This window comes from Podarcis vaucheri (genome assembly GCF_965113315.1).
Source record: "Podarcis vaucheri genome assembly, chromosome: 8".
In the NCBI taxonomy this organism is placed as follows: domain Eukaryota; kingdom Metazoa; phylum Chordata; class Lepidosauria; order Squamata; family Lacertidae; genus Podarcis; species Podarcis vaucheri.
Window position 1 is genome coordinate 50,829,605 of NC_138766.1, and position 27,918 is coordinate 50,857,522.

General features: G+C 41.9%; 1 protein-coding gene and 1 long non-coding RNA gene across 2 annotated transcripts in view; both read right to left on the reverse strand.

Moving 5' to 3' along the window:
* Positions 1 to 27,918, reverse strand: part of LOC309539061 (uncharacterized protein) — a 230,455-nt gene that overhangs the window by 13,083 nt on the left and 189,454 nt on the right. The window lies entirely within an intron of this gene.
* LOC309539707 lies at positions 22,784 to 23,342 on the reverse strand. Its single transcript, XR_014222972.1, has 3 exons — positions 23,246 to 23,342; positions 22,986 to 23,107; positions 22,784 to 22,855 (listed from the first exon to the last, which is right to left on the reverse strand). It is a non-coding gene; the product is annotated as an uncharacterized lncRNA (long non-coding RNA).

The following is a 27,918-nucleotide window of genomic DNA, read 5'->3' on the forward strand; positions in this document are numbered from 1 at the left end:
TAAGAAAGATCATTATTCAGTGTGCGAATGCTTGTCTGTTTTGATAGCAAATTAATCCTGAAGCTTCTAAGAAAGGAAGAGAGAAAAAATTTCAAGCTGCATGCAGCAACATCATTAGGAACAGAAGAGAGAGAGAGAAAAAATGTTCCAGCTGTTTTCAAATGGTTGATCCTGCGCAGCACATTGTTCTCTTTTGCATGGGTTTTGAAATTGACTAAATTGTAGGATGCCAAGCCCAACATCTAGACCTAGGTGAACTTTCATCTGCTGTATTTTTGACCACCCTAGCAAGAAAGCAGATTGCTGATTCACTATGCTGCAACCATTCAGAAAAGACTATTTCCCAAATGAATAGTAATACATTATGGTTCCTATTATCACGCAGTGCTATTTTTCTAGAAAAAGAGTTGCCGGAACTCACAATGAACGCCTCCCTTGTTCTCTCATAATGACGATAGTGCCCACCCGAGAGGTACCAGAACTTTGTTCTGGAGAGTTCTGGCTTCTTTTTACACCTTTCTTTTTGTGCTTTTAATTGTGGAGGTTGTTTTCCACAGTAAGGGAAGTTTAGCTGTGTGTGTAATGAATATCTTCTGGCACATCATTCCAGAATCCACTATTTCAAGGGTTTCTACAACCACATCTATCATGCAATAACTGCAATGGAAACATGATGAGGGATTTTGTAGCCATTTTTATTGATGCTGTGTTACCTTTGGCTAGTGACTTAGTCTTAGTTCCTCCCACCTTTGCTGGAATATATGTACATGCTTGTAATTTGCTGTTTTACTTCTTGTTGCTCTGAGCTTTCATCTGTTAATACCCCAAACCTTGTGCATGTTGCATATTAAAACACCAGAAAGTAAAACTTAATTAGTACAAGGAAAGCATTTCCTTCATGAGTTTTGCACCTTTTAAGGGCAAATGTAATGTGAATATACATCTGGAAAAGGAAAAGACAGAAGGACATTAGATCAGAACTTCTTTACCACCCTCACAATTATCCTTCTGCACAAGTTGCCTTTCCTATTGTAAAGCAGGTGTGGATAACCTTTGACCCTCCAGAAGTTGTTGAACTACAATTCACATCAGCCCCAGCAAGCATGGTCAATGGCCAAGTATGATAAGAGCTGTAGTTCAGCAACATCTGGAGAGCTAATGCTTCCCCACATCTGTTCCAAGGAATCTCTTATCAGAATGAATTTTTAAGCACACACACAATTTTTACACCCATACTAGTGTATGGAGCACAATATTCTGACCTACATACATTTTCTATTACTGGGGAATGATCAGGAGCTCACCAAGTTAGTGGCTTAATAATAATATAAATATAAATATAAATATAAATATAAATATAAATATAAATATAAATATAAATATAAATATAAATATAAATATAAATATAAATATAAATATAAAATAATAATAATAATAATTTATTATTTATACCCCGCCCATCTGGCTGGGTTTCCCCAGCCACTCTGGGCGGCTTCCAATATCTCTATTTGGTTGTTTGTCGTCGAAATACACTCAAGACGTCTGATCTCCCTGGAGACCAAGAGATGTGACAATAGACTGCTCTGCCTCCTTTCTTTTAACAAATGTTTTGTGCCACTGAGGAAGTGGTAATTCTGTATTGATTTGTTTTGGATGTTTGTATGTGATGCCAACAAAAGGTTTGATGAGGAGGAGGATATACTGACCTAATGTACTATGCATCCAAATATTTACATATGATCCAGAAAGAAATAACAGGTGGCAGGCTATAGGTGCATCCTATCATATAAGATCATTCAGTTCATGCAATAGAGGGCTTTGATATGATGCTTATTAGGATTTCACAACACATTTTTTAAAAATAAGATTTAAATTCAAAGATAATCTAGAATTCTTTTGAGAGCAGGTTTCAGTAATGTGTTACAATGTTAGATGTTTTCTCAGGTTCTCAAAACCGACTCATTTCAACCTTCGGCAATTTATTTCTTTAAAAAATAGAACGAAACAGTTCCTAGCTGTAATAGAAATAACACCAGATTTGTTAGCATTTCCACTTCTGTTTCTGATTGCATCTTTGGCAGCATTAAATTATGATGTAAAACTATGAATGTGAATTGAGGAGCATCAAAAGCACAGAAAAAAATTAGAGCGGAGTATTCTGACATATAACCAGCTTAAGTGGATTATTAATTAGCAATTCAAAGCTACTGAAGCGGAAGGAAAATCCCTAGCAACAAGAGGTCAACATCCTTCAATAGAAGTTTAACCTGGTGACAAGAGATCTGAACATCTCTTTCTGAATGATGTCCATTGCTTGTATTTGTTTGGGAATATAATCCTTTTACATTAGGCATTTCTCATTCTTCTGACTGTTTGCTTTTCATAGATGCTTTGATCGGAAAGTGAAAAGAGAAGCTGATTTGGAGGTATCAAAATAGAGAATCTAAGTCTCCTGAGTTAACACAATAAAACGGAAGCCATAGTCTGTCTGTTTATTAGACTGCATTTGCCACAGACTTTCTGATCAAAGTAGTTCACAGAAAATAAACAAAATAACAGCACAATGGCCACAATACGTAGTAAGAATTATAATACCACTGCAATATAATATTGACAATTGGACAGTTAATGATTGATTAAAAGTTTGGGCATAAAACATAATGGGTTAATTAACAATGCCCATTATCACACTGTCAATTAACCTATTATGTTTTAAACATAAACATAATGACAGTAAAATTACAATGTCCAGTACCAACAATGTCAATGGTATGGGCTGTATCCAGCCAGTTGTGGATGTTGGGGTCTCAAATTTCAGTGGTGCTCAGTGTGATGCAAACATTTGCATCTCTCATACCACTCTAAAGAAGAATTGTGGCCTCTTCTGTGGCACCCCTGAGGCTTCACACCCAGTGCAACCAAACTGCTTGTGCTCCCATAAATCTACCTCGTATCCAGCTAAACAATTATGCTAGCACAATGACTTTTTAGCTATGTGGTGTAGCTGCCCTGCCACTGAAACACCTCTAAATCTGTTCCAGGGATTTCCCCAACCTTTCACTGCAGATTTAGGGGAGCACAGGGCCATGCAGGGAGAAGATGTGGAAGTTACAAGTTGCTGCGCTGGCATGACTGTTTAGGTAGATACTGCCCGCTATCCACATTGAGCCGTTCGTTCAACTGTTCATTTCAAAAGACCTAACAATAAGATGCCTAGCCCAAATCAACTCATAGCAAAAGAGGAGATATCTAGTAAAATTGAATTACCCTAAGCAGCAGCCTTCAGCCAAACAAGGACAAGCATCTATGGTAGAGCGGAGCTGCCTTCCTGATACTTGCATTGCTGCAGCTTACCCAAGCTGGGCTGGGGAGGGGCATCAGTGAAGTCAGTGTTGAATGGGCAAACCAGCAGGGGAATTCCTTTCTTGCTTCAATGTGTATGCCTGTCCCTGACTATGGTGTGGCACTACCCATCCCAGTGTAGAGAGGATTGCCTTGTAGACCTGCCCCACACTACTGTGAAGAATACTAGATCCCTACACACACACACACACACACACACACACACACACACACACACACAATCAAAATGTTCAACTAAATGTCCGATTCTGGTTTTTGGAACTTGGGGAAGGATTGAGATTGACGATACAGCTCCCAGCTCTTTTACAAGCTGGTCTCTACATGCACAAAAGATCTGAGTCAGTGGCGTGCAGTGAAATTTTTCATATGGAAACAGTTATGACCAGAAGCCCTAGCTTGCTAGGGAGATTGGGGGTGGGTGGGGTGACAGTGTATGTGTGACTTCGCAACATCCTGACATCACATGTGTGAGCATTGCGCCTCCCTCCCTAAGCTGGACAGAAGCTTCTGGGATTTGGGGAAGGAGGTGCCAGGACTCTGACAAGATGCTGGAGCCCTCCTACCTCCTTCTGAAAGCTGGGAGGGCTTTGGGAAGGTGGCAGGATGTTAGAGCATCACACCTCCATCCCTAAGATGGGCAGAAGCTTTCTGGGGTTTGGGAAAGAAGCACCAGGGGAACATTTAGGTGACTAGCCTAGTCCGCCTGGTCCACTGACTGCATGCCACTTGTTTGAGTTTGCTTTGGAGAATTTTTGGATTTATATTGATATGCTGTTAAATTTGCAAAAAAGGCTTTCTATTTTATTTAAATATGTATTTAATTCCGTTCCTCTTTACCCAGCCCATGTAGTGCATTCTGTGGGAGCAAGATCTGAATTCCTTTCTGTGCTGCGCAGGACTCAACTTCTAGCTGCATGCCTGCTTACAATGAGAAGGTTTTAAATAAGGTCTTTTTTGAAGACTTTTTATATAATATGCCACACAGTATGCCTGAAATTCATCCTTTCATTCTTAAATTTATACATTTATACAATTCTCAGGACTTGGACATTTATACAAAATTGATACATTATGCATGGAGAACCACTCTCATCTCTGCAGTCAACTTGGGAGACATGGAATGAATCAGCTACAGCCTTTAGTGGGGAAATTCACTTGCGCTCTCTGACTCACACAGCCCAGGCCTTTGTGTGTGCAGCTCTTATCCTCTGTAGTTAAATTAGGGTGAAGGGTGGGATGGGGGCAGACAGTAGGAACTCCAGCACTAGGATATGAATCAGTGAGGGTCAAAAGAATGCTGCAAAGTCATTGCTTCTTTTCAGAGGATTTATCGCAGGAAGGAACGGCAACACATCCGAACTGTTATTTCATGACATGAAATGTAGCACCTAATGATGCTTGCAGCAGCAGTTTATTTTGAGCAGCCCGGGTGTTGGTACATGTCTCTGTCTGTCTGGTTTATTTAGAGAATGGACACAAAAGCATAGGGTAGGTTAGTGAGAGGGAAAGGGCAGGAAGAGACAAAGCAAAGGCAATGACACACAGCAAAGGATTTGTGTGTGTATGTGTGTTTTGGCATCTGTTTTCAGAGCCACGGTGCTGGGTTCCTCTAATGGGGAAAAGCCATAGGCAGGCAGGAAGGAAGGAAGCAAAGCAGACAATCCTTTTGAAAAGAGAGCCATGACAACAGCAAGTGAGGCATGTGGTGGTGGAAGAGTCATTGCACATTGTTGTATGATGCGGCAGACCCAAGGGAGGAGAGAGCAGCAGCAGGTCTTTCAAACTGGTGGTCCACTAAGCCAAGCTCAGCCCATCAGTCATCCATGGTAGGCTGACACCATGGATTGCCTGCTTGTTTATCCAGTCCAATTGAGCAAGTGGAAAAAAGAGCACATTTGTATTAGGAAGCCTAACTTGGATACCCGGTAGGCCATGCTTGGCTTGGCGAGTCATCAGTTGTGCAGGTCCCCTGGGCTTCCCCCTGTCTAGAAATGTCTGCAGTTTTCACATGTCCTCATTGTGATACTTTGTTGAACTGTGAACCACCTTGGTTCTCCATATCTACCTCATTTGCCTCCTCCAATCGCTTGTGTAGTCGAAGTAACTCAGGATAGGCCATGAAAGAGTTTATAAATCCCATATATAGTTGTAATGGATTTAGGGGTTGCTCGTGCGTAAGTTGCCGCCACTGCTGGCGAGGTTACCTGGTTAAACCCTTTCTGACTGAACAGCCTCCAGCATCGTGACTGTCTCAGTCGCTGGCAGAATCTGTCAGTGGGCGTTTCTTGAACCTTTTCCAGCATAAAAGTTGTTTGCCGCCAAGTCTCCTCCTACTCTCCCTGCGTGGAAGTCTTCTGCGCAGGGAGGGTGTGGGCAACGGAGTACCCGTACTCTCTCCGCTGGTCTCTGGTGAGGAGTCTTGGAGCCTCCTCTCCAATCCCCCCATCTGCCCCCCTTCTCCACTGGTGTTACGCTGATTTCCTTCCCCAGCAGATGGGCTGCCTCTCTCCCTACTGGGACCCTCTCCTGCATCCCTCTGGAGCCTTCCCTCCGCCTCTAGCTCCGATGGCAGTTCCCTGACAATAGTGATAAATGGTAGTAGGGGAACAGTAATTTGTCGACATACATGACAGTCACGTGGGACTGTTAAAGCAGAAGAAGGCTTGAGACTGCTTTATAAACTGTCCGGCCACTCTGCAGATTGACTGATTATTACATGTATATGAAATCACTCTTCCAAGGAGCTCAAGGTGGTGTACATGCTTCTCCCCCTCCAGTTTATCCACACAGCAATCCTGTGAGATAGGATAGGCTGAGAGATAGTGACTGGCTCGAGGTCACCCAAGTGGGCTGCATGACTGAGTTAGGATTAGAAACGTGGTCTCTCAGTTCCTAGTCTAAACCTCTAACCAGGATGGCCATCTTGCACCCTTGTTTTCAGAGGCAGTAAGTCTCTGATCACCAGTTACTAAAATAAGAATAAGAATGCCTAGCTCGGTGTGTCTGTTTGCCACCAAACCTCACTTTCTTTGACTCCCTAAGCCTTAAAATGCCTGCGGGTCAAAATGTCCCAAGTTACTTTGGCTCCTTAGAAAGGGTTAGGCAAGCTGGAATTCAAGTCTGAGTGAAGATTAACTTCACTCAGCACCACCGGCTTCATTGTAATGCTGTACTCCAAAGAACAGGCATTATAAAAAAAAGTTATGTTAGATAACATTCAGAGTTCAGACATGCTAGATAAGAGAAGAGACAGAGGATTCATCAAAATGGGACACCATTATTCCCCAACACAGACACCAGCGTTTGAACACTGCACTTTCTTTACCGCTTTAGAAAGCAAAAAAGTTAAAACCGATATATCAGTCCTGAGACACCTCAAGTAAAACATTACCATTTATCATATTTAGGGTGGTGGGTTGCTGCTGCTGTTTTTGTGTGTGTGTGTGATTACTCCTCTTTAATTGAGGTTTCAAAGGAAGCCTGCAGATTGTTGTTTAATATGGAACCCCAGTTATTTCCCAAACAATTGGTTATCAGAGATAGCCTGGACAATGATCTCTTTAAAGTCATTGAGAAATGACATGCAGTTATTGAAGCAGTCAAACACATGCATTACTGATTGACGAAATAAACTGATGCCACTGTCTAGCAAGGGAGATTCTGTACTTGGAAAGCAACAATTTACTCCTTAGCAGATGATGATGCAAAAGTGTGCCCCAAGCTACACCATGATGCTAGGAGGGTTCATGACCAGAGTGGGGAGAATTAGGATCACACCCACTAGCTGTTGGGTGATAAAACAGAGGCCAGTGCCTCCTCCCCAATGCAGCGTCGCCCGGGATTCATCACTCTGGTCTCCCGTAACGCTGATGTGACCCATATCCAAGGACGTGAGCACATGACTAGCAGAAGCTCAGCCTTAAGGAGTAACATCTAAGCCTAATTTATTGTGCACAAAATCAAACATAGCAGAACAAAGAAAGCATAGCTTCTCTCTCTGTCTTTCTTCCTCGGAGAGAGAACTGCAAAAAACAATAGCTATACAGAACAGAAAAAGCGTATCTACCTTTCTGTTCACAAGACTCCAATAATCAGTGCTGGAATGTAAACAGACATGTGACATGTAACAATCCCACACATCTGCAGCATGGAAGGAATTGAATTCTCAACACTAGCCACACTTCCTGCACAGTGATATGTTTGGTGCCTACACCCACAAACCCAATAGCTGTGTAACTGACATCTGAGTGGAGGAGGCAGGCAACGAATGCATGCACACAGGGCCCCCAGATTGTGAGCAGGGATCCTGGACCACAGCATAGGACTCTAAAACCTAACTCACTACAGTTAACAACTGCAATTTTAATTAGTATTGTACGACAAATATTGCCCTAATGCAAATACTCTCATATTCACAAGTGAAATTCCCATTTCACAGCCAAATCATGTTGTCTCATTGGAAAGCCTGCTATTCTTGTTCTTACACTAGCCAAATCAAATGTTCATTTTAAAAAAGTGGAGCAAAAGAGGAAACATCAGGATAGAAAAGTGTTCCATAGGGAACATAGGAATCATTGCTCCATCTACTTCAGCAGATGTATTTGTTCACAAGACTTCATTATTGTCTACATAGACTGGCAGCAGCTTCTCCATGTCATCCTAGCCTGAGATGTACCTGGGACATTCTGCATATGAAGCTCTTCCCCCTGTGTAAGCAGAGGTGCATGTTATAAAAATGGTAAATCAACTCTATTTCTTCAGATTCAAGAATGTTATGTGTGAATATTTCAAGTAAAACTTTCACTTTTAATCATTAATCCTCACCCACCAGATCACAGAAAATGAAGATAGTAGCATCCAGATGTTTAGTAGACAAAACATAGTGCTGAGTGTCAACAGCATATGAATGATACTTCATTCTGAAATTATGATCACTCCCAGTGGTTTTGTGTAGATTTTAAATGTGGATTTAAATGTGCATCTGGTCATCTAGTTAGAGCTTTGTAGATATATTATTTAAAATTTATTAGCAATCAAAACCAGGATGATCTCTGAGTAGGGATGGGTAAAATTTTTCTTTTTCATTTTCTCTCAGTTTCTCATTTTTCTAATCTTAAATTCAGTTTTCTGCATTCCTACACCATTTTGTGATTTTTTAAAAAGTCTGCATGAAAATTCATCAGTGCAAATTTCTCCTAATACACACATTTTCAAATGCAATTTTGCTTAACATAAAAAGCACATTTCCCCCCTAATATCATGTATTTTTTGTATTTTTTTATTTTGTGTATGATTTTCACTAATATATGCATTGACATTAACTTAGTACAGTGGTACCTCAGGTTATAGACGCTTCAGTTTACAGACGCTTCAGGTTACAGACTCCGGTAACCCAGAAATAGTACCTCGGGTTAAGAACTTTGCTTCAGGGTGAGAACAGAAATCGCACGGCAGCGGCACGGCGGCAGTGGGAGGCCCCATTACCTAAAATGGTACCTCAGGTAAAGAACAGTTTCAGGTTAAGAACAGACCTCTGGAACGAATTAAGTTCTTAACCAGAGGTACCACTGTACATGAATTGTTGTATGCATCACTTGGATGGAGAACTGCACTGCAAAATTTGTGAAGTGTGAATTTTGATGGATGGCATTTGGTTCACATAGTGTTTTAGAAAGTGAGAATTAATTAAATTTCCCTTTAAATGTGAACTTAGTAAAAATTCTTCTCCATCCCTATTTCTGACCTACTACTGTTGAAGCACAGCTAAAACTTGAAGTTTGTGTAAAAATATTTCAGTATCTACATTTCACATGACATACATCTGATGTCTGTCTCTGGATTTGTTTGTAAATGAAGAGATTTGCTGCACTCAGAAATGCCATGGAAATCAAGATGACATATCTCGCCACAAGAAGGATCAGACAAAACAGTATCTATGTTAGAAACTCAGGATCCTCATAGCTGGAGACAGTGTGCAAAGAATTTTGCTGGATTTTGAGATAAGATGCTGAACTGTCTTTCGGGGGATTTGAAGAGAAAAAAAGAAAGATATCTGAAATGGAGCAAAGATGATAAGGAAGTCTCAGAGGGAAAATAAATCAAGGTATTTTTACAGCATCGCTTTTTCAGATGAGGATAATTGCTCTTTGAAGAAGCATAGCATCCCAAGTGGATTGTGTTTATTGTTTGGATGTGTAGTTAGCCAGTGACTGATATCGTTCACATGACACTGTCCGCACCATTCCAGCCAAAGGAGCAGAAGGTTGAAGTTGCCTTTAAGACACCACCAACAAAATGATCTTCCCAATAGCTGCACATCCCTGCAGTGAGGAAGCAGTGTGGAGCCATACTGGGAGGAGGCTGATCAAGCAGTCTAGGGAAGGAGGACGGAGGAGTAAACTTCTAGAATAAAATCATGCATCCTCTTACTGGTAATAATAATAAATAATAAAACGTTTTATATCCCGCCCTCCCCAGCCAAAGCCGGGCTCAGGGCAGCTAACAACAATAAAATAATACAACATTCTAAAATCATTTCATTATAAAATTAATTCAAATCAAATTGATGGTAACCATTGGGCTAGAGTTCTGTGAAGATTGCCAAAGGAGGGAGTCAGGCTGTGCCCTGGCCAAAGGCATGGTGGAACAGCTCTGTCTTGCAGGCTCTGCAGAAAGATGTCAAGTCCCGCAGGGCCCTAGTCTCTTGTGACAGAGCGTTCCACCAGATCGGAGCCACAGCCGAAAAAGCCCTGGTAGAAGGATTTGGACATGTCATTCCACAGGGGACAATGGTGGCTTGCAAGAGACAAGAGAGACGAGATCTGGTGGCTCTCCCCATCCACGTGGAAACAAACTGAAGTCTAATGTTTCCCCTCTCAGAGATTTTGTTTCTAAATTATATTTGCTCAAATTATACATTGCTTCCCACTTTAAAAAAAGGCCCAAACCAATTTACAGCCAAAGCGAAGAATACAATAATAAAATCACAAGCATCATTAAAAGCAGATTTAACAGTACCATATCAATGGTGATGCTCACATGCCCAGTGTAATAGGTATGAGTTACTCGTGCGTAAACTGGTGCCTTTCTCGGTTAATTTGCCTTGTTAAACCTTTCTGACTGCACAGCCCCTTCTCATCGGGGCTGCCTCAGTCACTGGCAGAATTCGTCAGTGGGCGTTTCTTGAACCTCTTCCAACATAAAAGTTGTTTGACACCCAGTCTCCTCCTCCTCTCACTGCGCGGGAGTCTTCTGCGCAGGGAAGGCGTGGGTAGCGGAGGAGACCTGGGCTCTCCTCACTGATGTCCAGTGAAGAGTCCTGGAGCCCTCTCTCCAATTCCCCCGTCTGCCCCCCTCTATCCCTGGTGTTGCGCTGATTGGCTTCCCCTCCACTGAGCTGTTTTTCCCCCTGCTGCTGGGTCCTTCGCCAGCATCATCTGGGAGCCTTCCCTTCGCCTCTCGCTCCGATGTCAGTTCCCTGACACCCAGGAAATCCAAAATGTCTTTGCCTGGTGCTGAAACAATGACAAGGTTGGTGCCAGCCTGTGACTATTTATGTTTTTGCTAACTTTACTTTCTGGCATTTTTACGCACCATATATCAGCCTTTGTCAACCTAGTGCTCTTCAGATGTTTGAAGGCAGGTTGGGGGCTGGTGAAATTTGAAGCCGAAAACATTGGCAAATGCTGGCAGGGGTGATTGGGTTACTAAAGTGAAAGCCATGACAAGATGCCTTAATAAAATGGAAGGCAAAATCAGCTTCTTAAAAGTAGTGAGGCTGAGGAGAGGGTTTTATACTGCACATTTTTAAAGAAGCAGCTAATGACATATTCCAGATTTCACTCCAGCACTCTCAGGAACTGCCAGAAAAAATCTCTCTACTTTCCCCACCTCCTCCCACCTTTCACCTCATCACACTTAGAAGTGATTGCTGGAAGTCTGACACACATCCAAGATTCAGTGCTGAAACATTCCTGAACTATTTTACCTCCCCTTAAAGAACTGCTACAAGCTACAACGCCTAAAAAATTAAGGAACCAATAAAGAATTATCATTATGTTGTAGAAAACAGTTCTGTGCTATAAAAGCTAACCACTGTCATACATAGATGCTTCTAACTTATACTCGATGGTATCTGTTTAAATTCCACCATCTGTATTTAAACTGAGAGATGGCAACACTGAATAAAGATCTGCAAGACAGCTTTTAATCACCCCCCAAAAAAAAAGCCCTGAGTGTTTGTCTTCCAGAAAAAAACACAGTAAACTTTTTTTAAAGCCCTTTTTTTAAAAAAAACAACAACCAAGGTTTCTAGTATTTTAGAAAGCATTGAAAAAAACTCATATAGATAGCTTTATTTCTGAAACAAGAGATTCTGGGCCTCAAACCAGCTTGGAAGCCAGGCTTCTTAATCCTGGAAGGAAAATGGCTGTAGGTTAAGTAGTGATGAGACAGACAAATTTTCTATATGTCCGCAGGTACGAGAGAAATCCAATACTGTTCTGCTGGTTCGACAGCTCAATATTGGTTTCTTCAAACTGGTTCTGGGCAAAATTGAAATTAAGGAGCACAGCTAATTCTCCCATTGTTCCAGCCATGTGCTTATTCTGGCCATATAAAGGTAGCTGCAAGCACCATTATAATTTTTGTTGTAATCTTCTGCCCTAAAGTAGAAAAATCATAGCAAATAAGATAACTCTCCTGGTGGTGAGGATCATCCTATCAACTTCACATGCCTGCAAATTTCTATAGAAGTGACAAGAATTGAATTTAAAAGCCCACATAAATTAATATTGGACTCTTTAGGTATCCCCAGATAAAAAGAGGTGTGCCCTTGTCTGTTCACAAGATCCCTCTTCTCAGAGAAAGAATCATGCCACAGTGGCCAACCAGATACACATACAGTGGTACCTCAGGTTAAGTACTTAATTCGTTCCGGAGGTCTGTTCTTAATCTGAAACTGTTCTTAACCTGAAGCACCACTTTAGCTAATGGGGCCTCCTACTGCTGCCACGCTGCCGGAGCACAATTTCTGTTCTCATCCTGAAGCAAAGTTCTTAACCTGAAGCACTATTTCTGGGTTAGCGGAGTCTGTAACCTGAAGCATCTTCTGCCTCTAGCCCCCCTTCCATCTAATGATCCTTGCTCTCTCTCTCTCTGTATGTGTGCTCATATATAGAGATATATAGATTTACAGGTATTTCTTTGATAGTGTCTGTATAGTTTTGTCATGGCCTTTGGCTAGTTCAGGAAAGCTTATCTATTACTACTCTGTGTGTGACAGAGAGCGGGTGAGAGAGGAGGAGTTCTCACCATCCCAGGGAGAAGAGGATGGGTCCCTTAAAATTTGTTGGGGTGGAGGAAAGAATCCTAGTCTTCAACAATGACCCTTACAGGTAACAGAGTTAAATTTTTTTTTTTGGGGGGGAGTAACACTGTCCACACCCCTGTCTGTCCTGAGGAGACATTATTTTATTCCATCACCAGCTAATCATTCCTGTTGTATTCCCCTCTCCCCCTCCTTTTTACAGAAAAATCACTGCAGCTATCATTCTGAAACTTGGGAGGCTTCACCCCATCAGAAGAGATTGCCATGCCAGCAACTTGCATCCAATCATGGCAGAAAATCAAAAAGTTATAGACTTTTCCTTTCTTCTTCTTCTTCTTTTTTTTAAAGCCAGACTTTTAAAACACCCTACATAAAACCTCCTAGATATATTTGCCAACAATTTGGCATCCTTAATCTACTCTGGATGGGCTCCTGTGCCTGGAAATTTCATCTGCTTCTGCGAAAAGGGGGTGGGAAGCCACAGTCCTTTTTAGATTCCACATTATAGTGCTGGGGAATACAGAGCTTTGTTTTCTACAGATCTGCTCAGAAGGCAGAGCACAGATCAAAGCAAAGAGAGAGCTAGGGATGGGTGGATCTATCCATTTTGGTTTCTCCTAGTTTCTCGTTTTCTCCATCTTAAATTCAGTTCTCTGCACTTTTACCTCAGTTTGCTTTAAAAAAAAAGTCTTCAGGAAAATTGATCAGCATTTTAATTTGAATTTCTCCTAACTGTATGTTGTTTTGCCTATTATACATAATTTTTTCAAAAGAGTATTCCTTAATATGATTCATTCCTCTGTGTTATTTGCATTAATATTTTCACTTTTATTCACACTTTCCCCTAGCATATGCACATTTGCACACATTTCTTGGATGAAGAGCTGCACTACAAAATTCAGAGAAGTGCAAATTTCGAAGTTTGAATATTTTTGGGGAGATGCAAGTTAGACAGGGTTGTTTTAATGTTAGCTGAAATGGATTCCCCACTATCCCTAGTTCACAGAGTGAATCAGAGCCAGAAACAGATCAGAATTCTTCTTCTTCTTCTTTTTAATGTACACATAGAGGAAGAATCTTGGGGCACTCTCATACCTGCCATCTGAGGATAAAAGATTGGATAAAATGGACCATAGTCCACAAAAACGTATGCCACAATATAACTGTTACTTTTTTAAGGTGCCACATGACACCGTTTGGCTTTATACATAGGCATGGATAAAGGCTCGTGACCAAGGAAGGAGAGCAGCCCAGAGACTACAAAGATTGGAAAGCTTGCTTAAGGCAAAAGCAGAAAGGGCACTGAAGAAAAGCTGTATTAATTTGTCTTGATCTATACAAGTGTTTCCTCTGCGGTTGTGGGGTGGGGAGAGTTGGTGACCAAGTAGTTAAAGAAGGCCTTGATTTTAATTCTACATTTGCTTAAGTTGTCCCTACAATAACATACCAGTTTTCCAAGACCTAATTTCTTAGCCGGCTGGTATACATCCCACTTTTGTTTCTGAATAAAGAGTGTTTATTCCCCAGTTCCTTTGGTGTTTATTGCAGCTTTTTGTCAGATGGTTCAACCGTATGTTCTATTAAAATATCTATATAATAACCCTGTTGCCTTTTCTAAAACTGTTCCCACCCCACCCCCTCTACCTTTGGCGTTTCTCATTCTAGGTTGGAATGTCAATCAGCCAACAACTGTCTGACACAAGGTCTCCCCAGCTTCCTGGTGCCCTGTGTTTGTTTACCATTGCATGAATCATTATTAAGGTGTTCCTTTTTACCCCCTTAAAAAAAGAAATCCACACCAACCTTTTAATTTATTTGTTATGTCTCAAACAGCTCTCATGCCTTAAAGAAGTGAAGCGCTTAACTGCCACAACATTGATTTGATATGTGTCTAATTATATCCACCTGGACTGTTAATTCAACCACAGAGCAATCGTTTCCTGCAGCTGCCTCCCTTGTATTTGCTTTCATGCTCTTGCTCTGAAACTTTGCATTCAGCTCCTGAGGAGAATAATGTGTGGGTTGCTTTGAAGCTACTATACATTCAAGAGAGATTTGGTGGAAATTTCCCAGAACCAATTTTTGTTCATCTTTATCTAGCTAGCTAGTTTGTGTGTGGCAAGATCTGCGTTGTCCTCTTAGCATGGGCATTGTACTTGCCGTGTTCCTGGATCTGACAGGAGGACCAGAGTGTTGGGGAAACCATTCTTTTTCAAAAGCAAGGCACCCAGAACTGACACTGACACCGGGAAGGAGATACTGTTCTTAACTGTAAGATATAAGAACTGCCCCGGGTGAGTGGTGGAGATGACGATGACGACTGCTGCCCATACACATTAGGTGTATGGAATTCATCCTATGGTATTTTGAGTGCCATTCTGGGTTTTCCTTGTTTGGACTTAGCATGTGCACCACATTGAATCCCATTCACAGGCTTCCTCTTGAGTTAGTTACAGCAGAGCTAATGTGCACTGAAACAATTGCTCATGTGAGCAAGGCAACAATGGACCCACAAACTCTGCAAGGTCATGGTTCCCTCCCCATAAAAAATAATAATCTGGAAGTTGACTTTTTCATTTTCACAGAAGGAAAGCCGTGATGTTGGATGTGTTTGTGGCTTCCATGCTAACTTATCTGTATGATTAGATCACTTATGTGAAGAAGTGTTCCTGTGGGAGGTTTTAAGCACAAGTCTCCCATTACTTTTCTCAAAAGGGACTCTACCAAATTACACAGGGACATGGAAAAGAAACAGGCAACTGGCACTTCACAACTACTATATCTAGGGCAGGCTGTATATGTGTGTAGTTATAAATGAAGTACAATATTGCTAATGTGTTCACCTGATAATTAGCATAACTAGCCTGTCTTTTCCCACTTCTCCACACATATATTTTAAAAAGTGCTTTTGAGGGGTTCTGTATTACTGAGACTTAATTATTTTTTAGAAAATATATTACAGTGCATTTGCTAGTAGATCATACAGTATTACAATAAATAATTAAATGTAAGCTAAAATTGTCAAAATGAATATCACTTTGGGCTGCGGTATCTTTTCTTAATTCAGTGCATTTGTTCAATTACTAATCAGAAAGATTCATTAACTTGAAGTGGGCAAATTAACAAAGATCTGCAGAGCTACTTATTCATGCAGCTAAACCTTTGTGCTACTAAATTTAGTTGAACTACCTTTTAATGAAATAACTATCAAAAAGTAGTGTATTTCACAGTGCAATATTTAGTGAATACATAGTTTAATGATACATTCATAATCTAGCTAGTACAAAGCAATGCTTAGAACGCTGAGCTCATACTCATAAGCCCTCTCTTCAGGCATTCAGCCTGAACGTGCAAAGCAGCAGGTGTAGTGGCAAATGATGTGGTGGGATGCCACCCCACACTGGACCTCCAGTTTCTTGCATCAGTGCTGCTTCTGAGAGGTAGAGAGCGAGGTGTGAGGTGGTAGCGAGTCAGCATGGTGCAAACACATTGGCGTAAATGCTTGATTGTCTCCAGTGGATTTACACCACATCAACCTTGCCACCACCCTGCCCCATCACCTGTACCTCCCAATAAGCATCAGCAACACATCCCACTGGAGGTTAGGTGAGCATGGTGCCCTACCACATTGTCTAATTCTGGGCAAGTAGGAACACATGAGGTGAGCTATCTTTCCAACATGTCCGGTGTTGGAAATCAGTTGCATGTGTAAGAAAGCCCCCTTCAAATAAATGGTGATCATGAGTTGACTGTGTAGTGCACTTGGCCAACACACTCACAGAGGGTACAGAGCTTGTCTCACTCATTCCTGATGGATCCTTTGTCCATTCATACAGAACTGCTGAAGAGGGCTATAGTTGCTGGGTGATCTAGATTGGTCCATTGCAAAGGGCCAGTGGTATGATAGGAATGCCATTCTCCCGCAGAAAGAACAGGTTCATTTTCTGTGTGTGTGTCTGGATCCAAGCCCTCCTCTTGCATGCTCAGGTTTGGTCAGAAGCACATTTTATAAACTTTGCCCAAGTTGCTAGCCACACCACTTCCTAGGAAAGATGTGTGTGGCTACTCTGGGGCATGCTCTGCTAACCTTCCAACCAGACTACTATAATGGAATCAGAATACTATTATGGGCCTAACCTTGAAGGCAATTTATCATTTTGTTTTGGGGGCATTGGCCTTATTTTCATATGCTTCTTTATCTCTTTTTCCTTCCTTGCCCACTATACCTGCAATTTCCTCTTTTGAATCCTGCTTGTGAGTTTCCCACAGGCATCTGGTTAGTCACTGTGAGCAGTGGTGGATTTTTGGGCTCTCAAATTTCAGCAGTGCTCTGTACAATGATAAAATTTGGTGCCCCTCTCTGCCTCTTGCTCCATTCTGCAGCATTGTTTTGGCACCACCTGCAGCATAGCACCCAGTGGGACTACACCTGTTGCGCTACCCTAAAACCGCTACTGCTGTGTGAACAGGATGTTGGACTAGATGGCTGCTGCCCTAATGCAGTAAGCTATTTTTATGTTCTTCTGTTAAAAATGGAAGCTCTGCCTCTTCCCTTGAGAAGCTCCACCCTCATTTCTCTGGTTGGCCAGCGTGGTGTAGTGGTTAAGAGCTGTAGTCTCGTAATCTGGTGTACTGGGTTCGTGTCTCCACTCCTCCACATGCAGCTGCTGGGTGACCTTGGGCCAGTCACACTTCTTTGAAGTCTCTCAGCCCCACTCACCTCACAGAGTGTTTGTTGTGGGGGAGGAAGGGAAAGGAGAATGTTAGCCGCTTTGAGACTCCTTAGGGTAGTGATAAAGCGGGATATCAAGTCCAAACTCCTCCTCCTCCCCCTCCTCCCACTCCTCCTCTTCCCACTCCTCCCACTCCTCCTCCTCCTGCTCCTCCTCCTCCTCCTCTTCTTCTTCTCTCATGTCGCTTTGACTGTGCATAGTAGGAGAACTGTGTTGGGCATTTCCTGTGTTGAGTAAATTTTCTCTTCTGTGGGGTAAAGAGCTGGGATGTAGCCAAGCAGTGTGAAGGCAACTGAAATGAGGCCCAAGGTGCATGGTAGGGGTCATTGTCAGAATTGGCCCACTACCAATTTACTGTATCTGCAGCAACGATAGTGAATAGGGGGAACTTTGATTTTCACTAATTGGTATTGAAGCTTCCAGTGGGAATTCTGTTTTCTTTAAAAGCTGACCTTCCTGGCTTGTCTCAAACTTTTGCAGATTTAAAGATCCAGTGAGCTTGTCATGTAAACCGTGAAATAAGTTGAATTAAATTTCACAGGTTATTGAGCAGTTTTCAAATACTTCATATGAATGTGCCGGGAATGATTTGCTATATAATTATATCCCCTGGGATGACATTCACTCAAAATTTTGCTGATCAGTGAGAAGGTAAAATAATTGATGTAAATGTCCTGAACACATTTGTATTTTCCAAATAGCGACATATTAATAATAGGATTATTAAAAGCATGAAATGGCTAAAGCAAATGATTTGATTTATTGTAGTGGAGAAAACACATTTTATTAGATTTGATTTAATGAGGAAAAATTGAGTTCTACCATGTAAACTCCAATATGAGGTGTCAAAGTTAATTTAAATGAGTGCCATTGCACTCCACATAGGCCGCCCACAATTTAGATTGATGGGGCTCCATTGACATCAATTGAGCTAGAGTAGAATCTCAGAATAATGAACACCTCAGAACTGCAGATCATTTATAATTTGAAAAGTTTTCCCTTTTGATCCCTCTGTAGCTCACTTTTCATGCCCTTTATACCTTTACCAGCTTGCTAAAGGGATGGATGGAACTTTTACAAGGCAACATCAGCCCTTGATTGGCTCAGCTGCAAGTGCCACCAATGGTAGACAAACGGAAGACCTTTATGAATAAACACAATGTGAAATTCACCAAAAGTGGTCCCCTGTTGGGGAAATGAAGGGTTTTTCTCTTAGTAATAATCACTAAGAGTCTTTCTATTTCATCTCTTTGTGTGTGTAATCTATGCACCTTTGTTTTATGCATAACAGGATCCATTTGAGAATATCACATTCTTTGGGCACTGAAGATGCAGTACTTGGGAAAATGTGATACATTCCCCCTAACACATCTAGTGAAATAACTATATTTTTATCCATTTATTACTTAGTTACTTAAATGTGATTTAACTTTTCAACAAAGAAATCTAAGGCAACAAATAAAAATGTAAAAGAAATATAAAATTTCAGAAAAATGATCAACTGAAAAGAAAGTGCAAAACCTAATCAAACCAAAGTTTAAAACCCAATAGAAACAGTATACATGGAAAGAGAGAGAGAGATAAGGAAAGTGAAGCTTCCAACAATCAGGTTGCCCAATCTGCAAAGACCCTCCAGTAGAGTCATGTTTTGACCATATGGCAAAAACTAGTAGGGGTGGATTTAGGTGGGCATCCCTTGGAAGGTTATTCCAAGGGTCTCATGACCCAAAATTGCACTGCATCTGGCCAAGCGACATACCACCAAATTTTAGACATTGGGAGAACACAGTTTTCGAACACCGTAAACCCAGAAGTAAATGCTTCGGTTTTCAAACATGCCTCGGAAGTTGAACATGCCATGCGGCTTCCACTGAGTGCAAGATCCTGAGGCCTAGCTGTTGGGCTATTGAGCTTTAGGTTTTCAAATGTTTCAGAACTCGAACAGTCTTCTAGAATGGATTATGTTCGAAAACCAAGGTACCACTGTACAGTATATACTTCCAGAGTTAATGCTAAATACATTACCTCAGGTAAATGAGCCACCATAGCCACTAGAGGGCCATGAAAATTTGTGTCCTGGGCTTTTTGGACTCTTCCATCCATGTATACATTGGTTTTCAGATGTAATATATATTGGCATTATTTTCAGCTCTCCTACTCAGTGGTCTAAGGTTATCAGACACAGGTTAGAGCTCAACGTTGAGCCTACCAAGTGGCGATAGCAATGGTGAAGAGGATTTTCTTCACCGCCTCTATTGCATCTGCAGAAAATAGCAGCAGGAGACTCTTTCAGGTGGTTCACAATTGAATGGAACCACCTTTGCCATCGGGGCCTGGTAAAGACCCCAAGATCTCCTGCAATGATTTTGCTAAGTTTTTTTGCAGATAAATTTGCTCAGATTCGGAAGGAGGTAGACTCCACCATGGGAGCAGGACTGGGGCGGGAGAGTGCCAGAGTCCTGTCTATTTGAGTTGCATGGAATCAATTCCAGTCTGTTGCCTCCAAGGATGTGGACAGGCTGCTTGGACGAGTGAAACCATCCACCTCTCTCCTTGATCCTTGCCCATCCTGGCTAATACAAGCAAGCCAGGAAGGTCTGGGCGATGGGCTCTGTGGGGTGGTGAATGCTTCCCTCTGTGAGGAAGCCTTCCCAGACCCACTGAAAGAGGTGGTTATTAAACCGCTTTTTTTTAAAAAAAAACCATCTTTAGACCAGGCCAATATGGCCAACTATTGCCCAGTCTCAAATCTTCCATTCTTAGGCAAGGTGATTAAGTGGGTGGTTGCTGAAGAACTCCAAGTATGCCTGGAGGATGCGGACCATTTGGATCCCTTGCAATTGGGATTCAGGCCTCATCATGGGACTGAAACTGCCTTGGTCATGCTGGTCAATGATTTCCGGTGGGCTACGGACAAAGCTGAAAGCTGTTTCCTAGTTCTGCTCTCAGTAGTCTTTGATAACATCAACCATGACATCCTTCTGGACCGTCTAGAGGAGCTGGGAGCTAGCGCACTGTTATACAGTGGGGTACCTCAGGGTTCTGTCCTCTCCCCCACGCTTTATATGAAGCCGCTGGGAGAGATCATCGGGGGTGGGGTGGGGGGGTGTTTACCAGTATGTGGATGATACCCAGCTCTACCTATCTTTTAAATAGGAACCAGTGAAGGTCCTGTGTGAGTGTCCGGAGGCGGTTGGAGGATGGATGGCAGCAAACAGACTGAGGTTGAATCCTGACAAGACAGAAGTACTGTTTTGGGGGGATGGGGCGGGTGGGTGTGGATGACTCCCTGGTCCTGAATGGGGTAACTGTGCCCCTGAAGGACCAGGTGCACAGCCTGGGAGTCATTTTGGACTCACAGCTGTCCATGGAGGCACAGGTCAGTTGCCATGGAGGCTCCATCTGGTACGCAGGCTGAGACCCTCCCTGTCTGCAGACTGTCTCACAAGAGTGGTGCATGCTCTGGTTATCTCCTGCTTGGACTATGGCGATGTGCTCTACATGGGGTACCTTTGAAGGTGACCAAGAAACTATAACTAATCCATAATGCAGCAGCTAGACTGGTGAATGGGAGCAGCCGCCAAGACCACATAACACCAGTCTTGAAAGACCTACATTGGCTCCCAGTACATTTCTGAGCACAATTCAAAGTGTTGGTACTGACTTTAAAGCCCTAAACGGTCTCGACCCAGTATACCTGAAGGAGCATCTCCACCCCCATTATCCAGCTCCAAGGGCCTTCTCACGGTTCCCTCACTGCGAGAAGTGAGGTTACAGGGAACCAGGCAGAGGGCCTTCTCGGTTGTGGTGCCCGCCCTGTGGAATGGCTTCCCACCAGATGTCAAGGAAATGAACAACTATCTGACTTTTAGAAGACATCTGAAGGCAGCCCTGTTTAGGGAAGTTTTTAATGTCTGATGTTTTATCATATTTTAAATATTTTGATGGAAGTGGCTGAGGAAACCCAGCCAGATGGGCGGGGTATAAATAAATTATTACTATTACTATTATTATTCTTAGGTGGGGGAGTGAAATAATCAATGGCACTTTTGCTTGCAAGTCTTGAAGGTTTTTTTTTCTTTCTGAAATAGCATCTATAGCCCCTAATCCCATGTTTCATATTTACTAAATTTCACTATGCATAAACATGCCAGGAGCTTAGCCAATGGTATCAGGTAAATTTAGTGTTTAGTCTGGGTGAGATGAAAGTTTATTGCATTAAACTGTCCTTTCAAGCCAAAATATCGCAGATCTCACCTACTGGACTTTTCTATAAGAGTCACCTTCATGGTTGTTTGTTTTGAGCCTCACAATTTTTTGCTTAAAGAGTGTGTAGGGAAACAAGTAGCTCTGAGAGCTTTCAAAAAAATGTAGGGCTTTCTCTTTGACGGTGTTTTTCAGAGAAATTGACAGTTACTTTTCAGAGCTGTGAAAGCTTCAGAAAAATGCTATGCATGTGTGTGTGTGTGCGCGCGCACACACACACACACACTGAGTGAATCTTGGCAGGATTATGTATACTTGTGAATACTTAACAGGAATATGTGGGGACAGTTCTCAAGGTTATAAAGGAAAAAACTTGTTTGCTTTCAAACTGCATTAGTTTGTTCAACTCCTAGAATCATTGATTAAAAGAGGTTTTGTTTTGAAAAGGTTGTCTCATGTCTCACTCAACAACAACCGTCACTGAGATGGAATTAACTGGATGAAAATTTTATTCCCTAAACTCATTATTTATTTAATTTTAATTAAGACCAGCGTTAAAGGGGCGGGTAGGGTATCATGGCTGTAAATAGTGCAAGATCATCATGAACAAAAAACAAAACAAAACCATGACAAAACTAATATAAAATACATCACAAATCACTAAATCAACTCAATACACCACACATAGGTGGATCAGCTGTCTGAACAGTTGAGTTTTAAACAGGTGCCTGAATGCAAATAGCATTGGTGCCTGCTGGATGTTCTGTGGGAATGCAGTCCAAAAGGCAGGTGCCACCAGACCGAATGTCCTGATTTTTGTAGACATGCTATGAATGTCAGGAGCATCTACCACTATTAAGAGTGTTTCTCCTGAGGTAACCTGGTCCTAAGTTGTTCAGGGCTGCAAGTGCCACTCTTTCAGCACAGTTGTACTGTTGAAGGTGGTACAATAAACCATAGTAATCCAATGAGCTGAATATTGAGCAATGGAGGCCTAGCTTAAACATCCATTGTTGTTTAGTTGATTAGTTGTGTCCGAGTCTTTGTGACACCATGGACCAGAGCACGCCAGGCACTCCTGTCTTCTACCGCCTCCCGCAGTTTGGTCAAACTCATGTTGGTAGCTTGGAGAACACTGTCCAACCATCTCGTCCTCTGCCGTCCCCTTCTCCTTGTGCCCTCAATCTTACCCAACATCAGAGTTTTTTCCAGAGAGTCTTCTCTTCTCATAATAATAATAATAATAATAATAATTTTTATTTATATCCCACCCTCCCCAGCTGAAGCCGGGCTCAGAGCGGCTAACATCAAATGTATAACACATTAACATAAAATCAGACAATCAATTAAAATACATCATGAGGTGGCCATCCATAGACATTTCTAATTTGGGGGTCACATGGTGTTCATACATATGGCTACAGTGTGCAAAACACCCCTTAACTGGCTAAGAACTAGTACAGCTGTCCTAGTACAGCTGTATCACAGTATTTTAATATTCTTTTGGAAGCCGCCCAGAGTGGCTGGGGAAACCCAGCCAGATGGGCGGGGTATAAATAATAAATTATTATTATTATTATTATTATTATTATTATTATTATTATTATTATTCCACCTTATTCAAATAAGTATGTGTTACTTGAAATGTAGGGACGTGGGTGGCGCTGTGGTCTAAACCACTGAGCCTCTTGGGTTTGCCGACTGGAAGGTTGACGGTTTGAATCCCTGTGGCAGGGTGAGCTCCATTGCTCTGTCCCAGCTTCTGCCAACCTAGCAGTTTGAAAGCACACCAGTGCAAGTAGATAAATAGGTATCGCTGTGGCGGGAAGGTAAACGGCATTTCCGTGCACCCTGGTTTCCATCACTGTGTTCTGTTGTGCTAGAAGTGGTTTAGTCATTCTGGCCACGTGATCTGGAAAATTGTCTGCAAACAAACGCCGGCTACCTCAGTCGGAAAGTGAGATGAGCGCCGCAACCCCATAGTCGCTTTTGTCTGGACTTAACTGTCCAGGGGTCCTTTACCTTTACCATTTTTTTACTTGAAACAAACCTTCAGAGTTCCATGGTGAGGAAGAAAGCATAGGAGATAAACTGCTAAAACCACGAAGAATCTCAATTGCTTGGAGAAAAGCAAAAGAGGTGGACACCACAATTGACTTCTTCTGTGTGTGGTAGCTTCTCTGCATGAAGGTTGCTCCAGATGTATGTCTCGCCATATGGAGGGACAGCTTCCATGCCACACAACTTATAGCCCCAAGGAGGAATTGGTTGTGCATGTAGCATGCTGTGCTGATTTGTCAGAATGGTGACTCTCTAGGAAAGTCTTGACAGACTCTGGATTGTTGTGCTCAAGCACCAGCGAGTTGTCAAAGATTTCCTGACTCTAGCCTGCTGCACAGTTGCCGAGTCATGCTTGCAAGCTGCTGGGAGAATGCATTTCTTGAAAGTCGCAACCTCTGAATGCTGATGCTTTTTGAGCTGGAAGGGTGACAGTGACTGAATATGGAGTGGTGTCAGCAGCATCCATTGAATGGATACCCGGGAAGACAAGTGTCCCTGTGAAAATTAGATGACAGTCAAGGTTTCCTCTAGAGTGCCAGAATTATTGCTCCATTCAGAGTCACTGAGTGTGCAATGTGTAGGCAGTGAAAGAGTTCACTGTAGCATGGCACACATTACATGGAGCTGCAAATAGGGTCATTCTTCTGTTTAGAGCCCCAGTGCCCAGAGTAATTAACTTCACATGCCATGGCTGAATGCTAAGGTTGAGTTCAAGAGAAGTGATGAGAAGTCCAGCCCTGAAGGGTATGGTTGCTTGAGTTCTTTATTACCGGCACAATGAAGGTAGTAATAGAGGCTTTTGTTGGTGGGGGCAGGTGTCTGCGAAAGGGGCAGGGCTGAGCATCGTTGCAAGGCTTTCGCTCCAGAAATCCATTTTCAAATGTGCATCACATTGCCTGAATCCTGCATATCTCTTCCTTCAACTTTGGCACAAAGGGCATTCGTTTTGTAATGCTAAGTAGCATGGCTAGTCACACACACATACACACAGAGAGCAAAGCAAAGCACAAAAGCACCACACCGGAGGCTTAGCAACTGGCACAGCCACATGCAGCTTATGTGCCAAAAGACCTAGGAGGGCTGTAGAGAAAAAACAACCAATGCCTCTGTCAGGCCAATGGCAAATATGGAGCATTTTACAGAACCGATCTGTGTTTCAAGAATAATGTGAGTGAAAGTTCTCTGAGCTTGCACCCACTTCTCTTTGCCAGGAGGATAGATAGCTGGCATGCTAATGTTGCAGGTGTAGGTTTTTCATAATTTGCAGCTAAGCCACCTCCCCATAAATCCTTTATTAAGGGAATCACATGGTGAACACAGTTCCTTCACTTCAAAAAGAGAGAGGAAGGTCTATTGAACAAAATTACAGACATCACTGCAGTATAATCATGTCAGTCCTCTGTATTTATGGTGTTAATGACAGCTACTAATTGCATATTTAATTTCTGAGTGGGGAGGGGAATGGAGGGGGGGAACAATTCGTATCCCAGACAATGAGAAATGACTTGTTCAGGGAAGTTTTTAATGTCTGACATTTTATTATTTTTTAGATTTTGCTGGAAGCCACCCAGAGTGGCTGGGGAAACCCAGCCTGATGGGTGGGGTACAAACAATATAATAATAATAATAATAATAATAATAATAATAATAATAATAATAATAATAATAATAATTTTCTTCCCACCTCCCAAAATTAATTATGTTCACTTGCTTTTATTGCATTTGCTGCGGTCAAAACAACTTATTTAAAATTAACCTATTGCCATATATTCTGAGGCTAGAGATTGGACATTTGATTTTGGAGTTTACTTATGTATTACGTTGTACTTTGGGGATTTCTGGTTTCGCTAATCCAACCATACATATAAGGTGCTTTTGCCCATGCTGGACCTTGCAGGTCCACAAGTGTCCATGAAGACTGAACCAGCCTATACACCTGGCCTAGGCAATTTACAAAACTACTTCACAGTAAGCACTGTAAAAATGTCCAGTTGATGTGGAGGCCACCTTATCCTCAGTTTGAATAGACACTTGCACTGACATTAGAAACTACTTTTGAACAATGTACATTATTGAAAATGTCCCACCTGCCACCATCTAAAACGTCGCAGTCAGGCAGATTCTTTGGAGGCAGCTTCAGAAAGAATAATACTCCTTAGCTAGGCTATATCGACAAGTGAATCAATGTTATATGAATTAACTCACTTAATGAAGCATCTTTGAACTGATGTTTTCAGAGAAGCTGATATGTGAAGTTCAGCCAAGTCTCTGCGCTTTTGCCTCCCTGCTTTTCGTCATCAGGAGATGTGTCACCTCAATGAGAAGTACTGAAGATATGCTGCCGTACGTAAAACATTAGAGACATATTGAATTACTTATAATAGAAGGTGAATTCTGTCAATTCACAGCTGTCCCCAGTTCTTAAAAATGATGGGGAATGGATCTGGGAAGTTCTATGCAAGTACAAACAGACCTCTCCGTCATTTTATTTAGAAAAAGAAGAGTGGTGATTGCGTGTGATGTTAGCTTCGTAAATCTAAAAGGAGAATGTATGACTTCATTATTGCACATTCCTATTTTCTGGATGATAAGCATCCACAATAGCAGCTTTCGGCAGCCCCTGCTCACAAAGGAAATAGTACTGCATCTTTTCCTGGAATTTATGACTTGCCAAGGAGAAAAGTAGAGTCAACTCTGCAAGCAGTACCAGTGTAAGTACAGGCATCAACTTATGAGTGTTCTACTAGTGCACGACTGCATGTGTGCACAGCATCAGGAAATAATTAAACAATTACTACAGGGATGGGAAACCTTATATGTGGCCCTCCAGGCCTCTGCATCTGGCCTTTGAAACACTCCCTGGGCCACACCTATCCCTGGCCCTGTTTTTGTCTTGCTGGAATGGGTCCTTGAAATCTGAGAGTGCCTCTTGTTTGTCTAGATGGAGTGTGGAGAGGTATGAGGCTGTGTATAAAGTAGACTACTGCTACGGTGGACCTTGGGGTCTCAAATTTCAGTAACACCTTGTGCAACACCAAAATTAAGCATCCCCACCTCTCGTACGCCATTCTTAATAATACACCTCTATCTACTGTACAAATGTAAAATTTACATTTGTTGCTCTGCCCGCTTTTGTCTCTGCCCCTGCCCAACATGTGCCCCCCCCCCGAAAGTTGCCCAGAAGAGAATGCAATCCTTCGGTGGAAAAAGCTTCTTCCTTCCCTACTGGGACAAAGTGGGGCCAGAAGGTCTGAGTTATAGGTCTCGCAAACCCAAGATTAAGCAAAGTACAATGGTGATGTTTTCCTGTCTCATTGCATTTGGATGATGGCAAAACCAATCTATCACACTGAATGAGGACATGCTAGAATTTTGAAATATTGCTAACATGGAAGTTACTATAGGCAAGATTAAAAAAAACAAAAAACCAGCCACAGGGAAATTGAAATTATTCGTATTGGTTGTGTGTGTGTTTCATTAAAGCATTAGTGCTACTAGCTAAAGTTTTGTAATGTTCCCATTCTGAAATCCATTTGGAGCCTGATGACAAACCATATCCAGTTTCATTCCCCCAGATTTGAACATTTATTTAAACAGTTCATTCATTTTATGTTTGCTAGGGGCCTTTTTGTTTACTAGGAGCTGTAGGATGTCAAGTTTTATAAAATCACAAAAAAATCATAGATTGAACAACTAAAGCAACTAAATTGGGAGAACAATAGCATGATTCTTTAAAAAATAGGTGACATAAGTCATTTTTTTTAATGCTAACTGATCACTTTGCAATTGTTTTTCTTAATGGTGAAAGGTGATTGCATTGCAGCGCTCTGCTGTATGAATGATTGACTGTACATTAGAACTGTAACTCATGTCTGCATTTTGTTGGAGACCTGGATCATAATCCTTGCCTAAGTGCATTCATGTGACAGAAGGCAGGGAAATGACTTTGCTATGTACTTACTTACCTCAGGGCGGAACTTTGAAACAGCCACAATACAAAGTGTTATTTCTGTGCCCTTTTAAATAATTTTATTCTTACAAAGATTGTCCAGTTTGTGCCATTTTATAGGAAGCTAGAAGCATGCATTGTTTTATGGGCACTTCAAATAAAGTTTTGAAGTTTAACAATTTAGCACCTCTGGTGAATTATGGTAGTGGTTTCCAGTCCTTTTAAATACAGAGATTTTCCTAACAGAACTTTGGCCCTGTTCAGTATTATCCAAGTAA